Below are 9,831 nucleotides of genomic sequence, written 5' to 3' on the forward strand. Positions count from 1 at the left end.
ACATATCTGTGGAAAACTTGCAATTTTCATTTTCGTTCGCTGCAAAATACTTTTGGCGTCAAAGTGCTCACTCCACCCCTTGATAAATAACTAGAGGGTGAATTTTCCAAAATGGAGTTACTTATTTGGGGTTTCCACTGTAAGGGTACCTCAGGGACTGTGCCAATGTGATGTAGCACCTGAAAACTATTCCAGCAAAATCTGTGCTCTAGAAGTCCAATGGCGCTCCTTCCCTTCTGAGCTCGGCAATGTACCCATATAGCAGTTTATGTCCACATTCATGGCATTTCCGCACCCAGTAGAACCTGCCTATGAATTCAAGAAATGTGGTTTAAGTCTCAGATGGCACCACATGTTGGGCACTGAAATGCCATATCTGTTGAAAAAAAGTTAAAATGCTCACTGCCTCACTGGACCTTGAGGAGCAGAGTTTCCAAAATGGGGTCACTTTTCGGGGATTCTATTTATTATTTCACCCCACATTCTCTACAGTTGTCGGAACAAGATGTGTAAATCCCCACACTGGGCCTCAAAACATACATGGTGCTCTTTTACTTCTGAGCCCCCTCATATGTTCAGGAAAGATTAGGGCCACATGTAAGGTGTATTTAACACCCGGAAGCACAGCATAATTGTAACACCCCTTAGGGTAGCCCTCGGTAGGCAGGGTATATGGCAGTTCTCGCCTCACAATGACGCAGTCCCTCCACCTAAATCTTGCTTGGAGCTCTATAGGACAGCTGAAGGGTCTTCATCTTCTGCCAGGGGCTGACTTGGGAAACCCCTGCCCAGAAAGGAGTTAACTGGTCAACAGAGTTATTTGGGAACAGGTGAACAATGGTGAAGAAAATAAAGATAATGCAATAAAAGGAACACAGCACAGATTGCAATTCTGTCTAAGGAAAACCCCTGGTAAAGAGGGTGGGCTATCTGTAACAGTAAGCAGTGATGTAATCACACACACTCCTTTGGAAGACAAAGACAGTATGCACTCCCTAGCTATCTACTCCTAGCTCTCAGCTTATTATACCATACTGTCTAGAAATTAACCCAGTCCGAACGTTGGGGCCCGGTTGCAAAAAATAATGGTGCGCTAATGTTGGTGCCCTTACTATTGTCCTGCCTAGGAAAAAGCTGGGGCTTGTAGCATTCAGAAGCTTGGATGGCAGTGAAGTGGGGGGCAAGATTCTCCTGAGATGCAGGCTGGGCAGAAGAGGTAATGCAGCAGCTGAGCTTTCCCTTCTCATACAGGAGCTGTCTGGGCTGTGCTGTAGGGGTAATGCAGCAGCTGAGCTTTCCCTTCTCATACAGGAGCTGTCTGGGCTGTGCTGTAGGGGTAATGCAGCAGCTGAGCTTTCCCTTCTCATACAGGAGCTGTCTGGGCTGTGCCGTAGGGGTAATGCAGCAGCTGAGCTTTCCCTTCACATACAGGAGCTGTCTGGGCTGTGCTGTAGAGGTAATGCAGCAGCTGAGCTTTCTCTTCTCATACAGGAGCTGTCTGGGCTGTACTGTAGGGGTAATGCAGCAGCTGAGCTTTCCCTTCTCATACAGGAGCTGTCTGGGTAATGCAGCAGCTGAGCTTTCCCTTCTCATACAGGAGCTGTCTGGGCTGTGCTGTAGAGGTAATGCAGCAGCTGAGCTTTCTCTTCTCATACAGGAGCTGTCTGTGTAATGTAGCAGCTGAGCTTTCTCTTCTCATACAGGAGCTGTCTGGGCTGTGCTGTAGGGGTAATGCAGCAGCTTAACTTTCTCTTCTCATACAGGAAACACAGGAGCTGTCTGGACTGTGCTGTAGGGTTGATGCAGCAGCTGAGCTTTGTCTTCTCACACAGGAGCTGTCTGGACTGTGCTGTAGAGGTGATGCAGCAGCTGAGCTTTGTCTTCTCACACAGGCGCTGTCTGGACTGTGCTGTAGAGGTGATGCAGCAGCTAAGTTCTCCTCTCACACTGTAAATACAGGAGCTGTCTGGGCCCCTCACTAGTAACAGCACTGTCCCCTGATAACCCCTCCCCCACTGGTAGCACCACTGTTCTCTGATCATCCCTCCCCCACTCGTAGCAGCACTGTTCCCTGATCACCCCTCCCCCACTGGTAGCAGCACTGTTGCCTTATCACCCCTCCCCTACTAGTAGCAGCACTGTTCCCTTTTCACCCCTCCCCCACTGGTAGCAGCACTGTTCCCTTATCACCCCTCCCCCACTGGTAGCAGCACTGTTCCCTTATCACCCCTCCCCCACTGGTAGCAGCATTGTTCCCTTATCACCCCTCCCCCACTGGTAGCAGCACTGTTCCCTTATCACCCCTCCTCCACTAGCAGCAACATTGTCCATGGTTACTGAGCACCCCTTCCCCACTGGCATTAAAACTGACCCCCTTGACCACCTCCACTAGCAGAAACACAGCTCTCATTTACATTACTCACCTGTCTTGCAGGCTGGCAGGGCAAGGCATGAGTAGTGAGGTTAACGTTGGAGGGAGATGCTTCTTTGCAGTTCCCCTCCATACTCTCAGACTGCTCTAAGGAAGAATCTGTGGTGATGATGATATCATCAGTGGGGCCTTGAGATTTCCTAGGCTCGGAACCACACTGAATGCTGCAGGGTTTGCTCCGTTAAGACAGTTCCTGTCTACGGCTACTTCCACACTTGCGTTTAACTTTTCTGGTATTAAGATTCGTCATAGGATCTCAATACCGGAGAAAAACGCTTCCATTTTGTCCCCATTCATTGTCAATGGGGACAAAACTGAAGTGAACAGAACGGAACACACCAGAATGCACTCCGTTCCGTTGCGTTCTCATACCGGAAAGCAAACCCTGCGGTTGTCCGGCATGGGATGTGGAGCAAAAGTGAGCCGACAATGTAAGTCAACGGATCCGTCCCCCATTGACATACAATGGTGTTCATGCCTATTTTACAGATAATAAAACCGGATCCGTCCATAACTGATGCAGCCGGTTGTATTATCAGAAACAAAAGTGTTTTTGCAGACCCCTGCCGGATCAGGCAAAACACATGTGTGAAAGTAGCCTAATTGTGTTCGGAGGCCTCCTGACAGTCTGGCCCACCACCTCCGGCCTAGTAGTGCAGACTCTAGTGAAAACTATTCCAGCAAAATCTGCCCTCCAAAAGCCAAATGGCGCTCCTTCCTTTCTGAGCCCTGCGTTGTGCCCATACAGCAGTGTATGACCACAAATGGGACTGTAAACTGAAGAATCAGGGTAAAATATACTCAGGCTCGTTTTACTGTTAACCCTTTTTGTGTTATAGGAAAAAAATGGTTTACAATGGAAAATTTGCACAAATTCTTTTTAGATTTCTTAATATCACCACCATTTTTCTTTAATTGCTAACGAAAACCTAAAGGGTTAACAAAGTTTGTAAAATCAGTTTCGAATAACTTAAGGGGTGCAGTCATTTATGGGTGGTTTTATTAATTGAGCTTAAAGGGGTTGTCCTGCCATTTATACCAATGACCAGGTCATCAATGTCTGATGGTCTGGGGTCCAGCACCCGGCACCCCCGCCAATCAGCTGTTTATAGAGGAGGCCGCCTCCTGGTTATTACTCTGCGCGTCTTCTCAGACGTCATCAATGTCTGATGGTCTGGGGTCCAGCACCCGGCACCCCCGCCAATCAGCTGTTTATAGAGGAGGCCGCCTCCTGGTTATTACTCTGCGCGTCTTCTCAGAAGTCATCAATGTCTGATGGTCTGGGGTCCAGCACCCAGCACCCCCGCCAATCAGCTGTTTATAGAGGAGGCCGCCTCCTGGTTATTACTCTGCGCGTCTTCTCAGAAGTCATCAATGTCTGATGGTCTGGGGTCCAGCACCCGGCACCCCCGCCAATCAGCTGTTTATAGAGGAGGCCGCCTCCTGGTCATTACTCTGCGCGTCTTCTCAGACGTCATCAATGTCTGATGGTCTGGGGTCCAGCACCCGGCACCCCCGCCAATCAGCTGTTTATAGAGGAGGCCGCCTCCTGGTTATTACTCTGCGCGTCTTCTCAGAAGTCATCAATGTCTGATGGTCTGGGGTCCAGCACCCGGCACCCCCGCCAATCAGCTGTTTATAGAGGAGGCCGCCTCCTGGTTATTACTCTGCGCGTCTTCTCAGAAGTCATCAATGTCTGATGGTCTGGGGTCCAGCACCCGGCACCCCCGCCAATCAGCTGTTTATAGAGGAGGCCGCCTCCTGGTTATTACTCTGCGCGTCTTCTCAGAAGTCATCAATGTCTGATGGTCTGGGGTCCAGCACCCGGCACCCCCGCCAATCAGCTGTTTATAGAGGAGGCCGCCTCCTGGTTATTACTCTGCGCGTCTTCTCAGAAGTCATCAATGTCTGATGGTCTGGGGTCCAGCACCCGGCACCCCCGCCAATCAGCTGTTTATAGAGGAGGCCGCCTCCTGGTTATTACTCTGCGCGTCTTCTCAGACGTCATCAATGTCTGATGGTCTGGGGTCCAGCACCCGGCACCCCCGCCAATCAGCTGTTTATAGAGGAGGCCGCCTCCTGGTCATTACTCTGCGCGTCTTCTCAGACGTCATCAATGTCTGATGGTCTGGGGTCCAGCACCCGGCACCCCCGCCAATCAGCTGTTTATAGAGGAGGCCGCCTCCTGGTTATTACTCTGCGCGTCTTCTCAGAAGTCATCAATGTCTGATGGTCTGGGGTCCAGCACCCGGCACCCCCGCCAATCAGCTGTTTATAGAGGAGGCCGCCTCCTGGTTATTACTCTGCGCGTCTTCTCAGACGTCATCAATGTCTGATGGTCTGGGGTCCAGCACCCGGCACCCCCGCCAATCAGCTGTTTATAGAGGAGGCCGCCTCCTGGTTATTACTCTGCGCGTCTTCTCAGAAGTCATCAATGTCTGATGGTCTGGGGTCCAGCACCCGGCACCCCCGCCAATCAGCTGTTTATAGAGGAGGCCGCCTCCTGGTTATTACTCTGCGCGTCTTCTCAGAAGTCATTAATGTCTGATGGTCTGGGGTCCAGCACCCGGCACCCCCGCCAATCAGCTGTTTATAGAGGAGGCCGCCTCCTGGTTATTACTCTGCGCGTCTTCTCAGACGTCATCAATGTCTGATGGTCTGGGGTCCAGCACCCGGCACCCCCGCCAATCAGCTGTTTATAGAGGAGGCCGCCTCCTGGTCATTACTCTGCGCGTCTTCTCAGACGTCATCAATGTCTGATGGTCTGGGGTCCAGCACCCGGCACCCCCGCCAATCAGCTGTTTATAGAGGAGGCCGCCTCCTGGTCATTACTCTGCGCGTCTTCTCAGACGTCATCAATGTCTGATGGTCTGGGGTCCAGCACCCGGCACCCCCGCCAATCAGCTGTTTATAGAGGAGGCCGCCTCCTGGTTATTACTCTGCGCGTCTTCTCAGAAGTCATCAATGTCTGATGGTCTGGGGTCCAGCACCCGGCACCCCCGCCAATCAGCTGTTTATAGAGGAGGCCGCCTCCTGGTTATTACTCTGCGCGTCTTCTCAGACGTCATCAATGTCTGATGGTCTGGGGTCCAGCACCCGGCACCCCCGCCAATCAGCTGTTTATAGAGGAGGCCGCCTCCTGGTTATTACTCTGCGCGTCTTCTCAGAAGTCATCAATGTCTGATGGTCTGGGGTCCAGCACCCGGCACCCCCGCCAATCAGCTGTTTATAGAGGAGGCCGCCTCCTGGTTATTACTCTGCGCGTCTTCTCAGAAGTCATCAATGTCTGATGGTCTGGGGTCCAGCACCCGGCACCCCCGCCAATCAGCTGTTTATAGAGGAGGCCGCCTCCTGGTTATTACTCTGCGCGTCTTCTCAGAAGTCATCAATGTCTGATGGTCTGGGGTCCAGCACCCGGCACCCCCGCCAATCAGCTGTTTATAGAGGAGGCCGCCTCCTGGTTATTACTCTGCGCGTCTTCTCAGAAGTCATCAATGTCTGATGGTCTGGGGTCCAGCACCCGGCACCCCCGCCAATCAGCTGTTTATAGAGGAGGCCGCCTCCTGGTTATTACTCTGCGCGTCTTCTCAGAAGTCATCAATGTCTGATGGTCTGGGGTCCAGCACCCGGCACCCCCGCCAATCAGCTGTTTATAGAGGAGGCCGCCTCCTGGTTATTACTCTGCGCGTCTTCTCAGACGTCATCAATGTCTGATGGTCTGGGGTCCAGCACCCGGCACCCCCGCCAATCAGCTGTTTATAGAGGAGGCCGCCTCCTGGTTATTACTCTGCGCGTCTTCTCAGACGTCATCAATGTCTGATGGTCTGGGGTCCAGCACCCGGCACCCCCGCCAATCAGCTGTTTATAGAGGAGGCCGCCTCCTGGTTATTACTCTGCGCGTCTTCTCAGAAGTCATCAATGTCTGATGGTCTGGGGTCCAGCACCCGGCACCCCCGCCAATCAGCTGTTTATAGAGGAGGCCGCCTCCTGGTTATTACTCTGCGCGTCTTCTCAGAAGTCATCAATGTCTGATGGTCTGGGGTCCAGCACCCGGCACCCCCGCCAATCAGCTGTTTATAGAGGAGGCCGCCTCCTGGTTATTACTCTGCGCGTCTTCTCAGAAGTCATCAATGTCTGATGGTCTGGGGTCCAGCACCCGGCACCCCCGCCAATCAGCTGTTTATAGAGGAGGCCGCCTCCTGGTTATTACTCTGCGCGTCTTCTCAGAAGTCATCAATGTCTGATGGTCTGGGGTCCAGCACCCGGCACCCCCGCCAATCAGCTGTTTATAGAGGAGGCCGCCTCCTGGTTATTACTCTGCGCGTCTTCTCAGAAGTCATCAATGTCTGATGGTCTGGGGTCCAGCACCCGGCACCCCCGCCAATCAGCTGTTTATAGAGGAGGCCGCCTCCTGGTTATTACTCTGCGCGTCTTCTCAGACGTCATCAATGTCTGATGGTCTGGGGTCCAGCACCCGGCACCCCCGCCAATCAGCTGTTTATAGAGGAGGCCGCCTCCTGGTCATTACTCTGCGCGTCTTCTCAGACGTCATCAATGTCTGATGGTCTGGGGTCCAGCACCCGGCACCCCCGCCAATCAGCTGTTTATAGAGGAGGCCGCCTCCTGGTTATTACTCTGCGCGTCTTCTCAGACGTCATCAATGTCTGATGGTCTGGGGTCCAGCACCCGGCACCCCCGCCAATCAGCTGTTTATAGAGGAGGCCGCCTCCTGGTTATTACTCTGCGCGTCTTCTCAGAAGTGCGATACAATGACGAGTACTTGTAACTGCACAGGAGACGCCTCGTGTGGTGATGACCAGGACGCTGCGCTCACATGGAGCAGCTGATCGGCGGGGTCCTGGGTCTCAGACAACTGGTTGTGTCCTGAAGGGGTTAAGGATGTCTATTACTCTGCCTCTCTACAATTCTGCCTGTCTCTCTATCACTCCGCCTGTCTCTATCTATCCCTCTGCTCTGCCTGTCTCTCTCTGACAGTCTCTATCACTGTCTCTCTCTCTCTGACGGTCTCTATCACTGTCTCTCTCTCTCTGAGGGTCTCTATCACTCTGCCTGTCTCTATCTATCCCTCTGCTCTGCCTGTCTCTCTCTGACAGTCTCTATCACTTTCTCTCTCTCTCTGACGGTCTCTATCACTGTCTCTCTCTCTGAGGGTCTCTATCACTGTCTCTCTATCACTCTGCCTGTCTCTCTCTATCTCACTCTCTCTTTTGTCACTCTTGCCTGTGTGTCGCTCCTTCTCATTCTGCTGTCTGTCTCTTTCTCTCACTGTCTGTCTCTATTGTTTTCTCTTTTTATCACTGTCTCTCTTTCAGTCCCTGTCAGGTCTCTTTCATTTTCTCGCTCTCCCTATCATTCTCTGTCACTTTCTCTCTGCTCTCTTTCCCTTGCGGCGTCTTTCACGTCCATCTCTCACTGTCTCTCTCACTAGGTCTGTCTCTTTATATCTTTCACTCTTTGCTGTCCCTATCACTGTCTGTCTCTCGGTATCTCTCACTATATCTCGGTCTCTCTCTCACTATGTCTCGGTCTCTCTCTCACTATGTCTCGGTCTCTCTCTCTCACTGTCTGTCTCTCTCTCTCATTGTCTATCTCTCTCTAACTGTCTGTCTCTCTCTCTCACTATGCCTCGGTCTCTCTCTTTCACTGTCTGTCTCTCTCACTGTCTGTCTCTCTCTCTCACTATGTCTCGGTCTCTCTCTTTCACTGTCTGTCTCGGTCTCTCTCTCACTATGTCTCGGTCTCTCTCTCTCACTGTCTGTCTCTCTCACTATGTCTCTGTCTCTCTCTCTCACTGTCTGTCTCTCTCACTATGTCTCTGTCTCTCTCTCTCACTGTCTGTCTCGGTCTCTCTCTCTCACTGTCTGTCTCTCTCTTTCACTGTCTGTCTCTCTCTCACTGTCTGTCTCGGTCTCTCTCTCACTATGTCTCTCTCTCTCACTGTCTGTCTCGGTCTCTCTCTCTCTCACTGTCTGTCTCTCTCTCACTGTCTATCTCTCTCTCTCACTGTCTGTCTCTCTCTCTCACTATGTCTCGGTCTCTCTCTCTCACTGTCTGTCTCTCTCACTATGTCTCTCTCTCTCACTGTCTGTCTCGGTCTCTCTCTCTCACTGTCTGTCTCTCTCTCACTATGTCTCGGTCTCTCTCTTTCACTGTCTGTCTCTCTCTCACTGTCTGTCTCGGTCTCTCTCTCACTATGTCTCTGTCTCTCTCTCTCACTGTCTGTCTCGGTCTCTCTCTCTCTCACTGTCTGTCTCTCTCACTATGTCTCGGTCTCTCTCTCTCACTGTCTGTCTCTCTCTCACTGTCTATCTCTCTCTCTCACTGTCTGTCTCTCTCACTATGTCTCGGTCTCTCTCTCACTGTCTGTCTCTCTCTCACTGTCTGTCTCAGTCTCTCTCACTGTATGTCTCGGTCTCTCTCTCTCACTGTATGTCTCTGTCTCTCTCTCTCACTGTCTGTCTCGGTCTCTCTCTCTCTCACTGTCTGTCTCTCTCTCTCACTATGTCTCGGTCTCTCTCTCTCACTGTCTGTCTCTCTCACTATGTCTCGGTCTCTCTCTCTGTCTATCTCTCTCTCTCACTATGTCTCGGTCTCTCTCTCTCACTGTCTGTCTCTCTCTCACTGTCTGTCTCGGTCTCTCTCTCTCACTGTCTGTCTCGGTCTCTCTCTCTCACTGTATATCTCGGTCTCTCTCTCACTGTCTGTCTCTCTCACTGTCTGTCTCTCTCTCTCACTGTCTCTCTCTCTCTCACTATGTCTCGGTCTCTCTCTCTCTCTCACTGTCTGTCTCTCTCTCTCTCACTGTCTGTCTCTCTCACTATGTCTCGGTCTCTCTCTCTCACTGTCTGTCTCTCTCTCACTGTATGTCTCGGTCTCTCTCTCACTGTCTCTCTCTCTCTCACTGTCTCTCTCACTATGTCTCGGTCTCTCTCTCTCACTGTCTGTCTCTCTCACTATGTCTCGGTCTCTCTCTCTGTCTATCTCTCTCTCTCACTGTATGTCTCGGTCTCTCTCTATCACTGTCTGTCTCTCTCTCTCACTGTCTCTCTCTCTCTCTGTCTCTCTCTCTCACTGTATGTCTCGGTCTCTCTCTATCACTGTCTGTCTCTCTCTCTCACTGTCTCTCTCTCTCTTTCTGCTGTGTCTCCCCGTGTTTCTATCACGTTGCCGCTGTTCTGTGCAAATCTGCTGCCCATACAAATCTGCTGCCCGCGTCACTTCCTGTCTGTACGTGCGGTGTTCTGTGCAAATCTGCTGCCCATACAAATCTGCTGCCCGCGTCACTTCCTGTCTGTACGTGCGGCTTCTTAGGTAGGTGTGTTCTAAATCCTGTAATCTTATTGGCTATATGGAGGGCTTGTCTCAGGGCAGCTGATCTT

This window comes from Bufo bufo, chromosome 4, assembly GCF_905171765.1.
Source record: "Bufo bufo chromosome 4, aBufBuf1.1, whole genome shotgun sequence".
NCBI lineage: Eukaryota > Metazoa > Chordata > Amphibia > Anura > Bufonidae > Bufo > Bufo bufo.